Genomic DNA, 845 nt, shown 5'->3' with positions numbered 1-845 from the left:
CGCTCCCCAAACAAACTCAAATAATGATTTTTTTATATTGTTAGACTGCTTGGTCATAAGTCTTTCGGTCATAATTAGCCATTTACTGAACGTCTGATAACGATGGATAAGAGGAGGGCTATATACAAAAAACGCATTATTGAGGTCATCCCAGAATTCATCTATCTTGGGTCCAAGGTCAACAACGACAATGGCATGGTAGCTGAGATGCGCGCAAGGTTGCTTTCTGGTGTCATTTGAAAGGAGAGCAAGTTAGCACTCCCCTTGACAAGGATGGAACACATCCCTTTAGATCAGTGGGCACCCAGAGAAAACCTTATCTCGGCCATTTTTTTTTCAGTTGTAGTAATACCCTCGCGGCTGATCCGACTGGTAGTTTCTTTGTGTACGGGGGAGTTTTCACCGGATTAATTTGCACATGCTATAAGCTGTGGTGTTCGGCACCACTGGTGGTGTTGCGCTCCTGGCTGCGTTTCCGAATTCACCACTTTCGAGCGTCACACTGTGGTAAGATTAAGTTAGTGTAGGTAGGTAGCGATGTAATACGAAGTATAGGATACGAAGGATAGACACGAAGGATAGGACACGAATAGGAGCGATCGGATGCGCCGATCGTGGTCCTCGAGCTTGCGAGCGATCGGATGCGCCGATCGTCGCTCTCTTATCTTTCGACCGCCGACCAATACAGTTCACGTGTAATTCACTCATCGCAATTGTCACGTTAAACAAAATAAATTGTATCGCGCAAGCCCTACATTGGTGACCCCGACGTGATAAAAATCGCGGAACGTGAAAAATTGCTGTCGTGATCAATCGCCCAGGAGAACATTCTCCGTCGCCGTCAT

At 46.4% G+C, this 845-nt stretch overlaps 1 pseudogene; it reads left to right on the top strand.

Moving 5' to 3' along the window:
• The first annotated feature begins 229 nt into the window (after positions 1-229).
• Positions 230-337, top strand: LOC36518496 (U6atac minor spliceosomal RNA; annotated as a pseudogene).
• Positions 338-845: the final 508 nt, after the last annotated feature.

This window comes from Anopheles gambiae, chromosome X (assembly GCF_943734735.2).
Source record: "Anopheles gambiae chromosome X, idAnoGambNW_F1_1, whole genome shotgun sequence".
NCBI lineage: Eukaryota > Metazoa > Arthropoda > Insecta > Diptera > Culicidae > Anopheles > Anopheles gambiae.
Note: the sequence above shows the minus strand (reverse complement) of the source record. Positions and strands in the feature narration are given on the sequence as shown.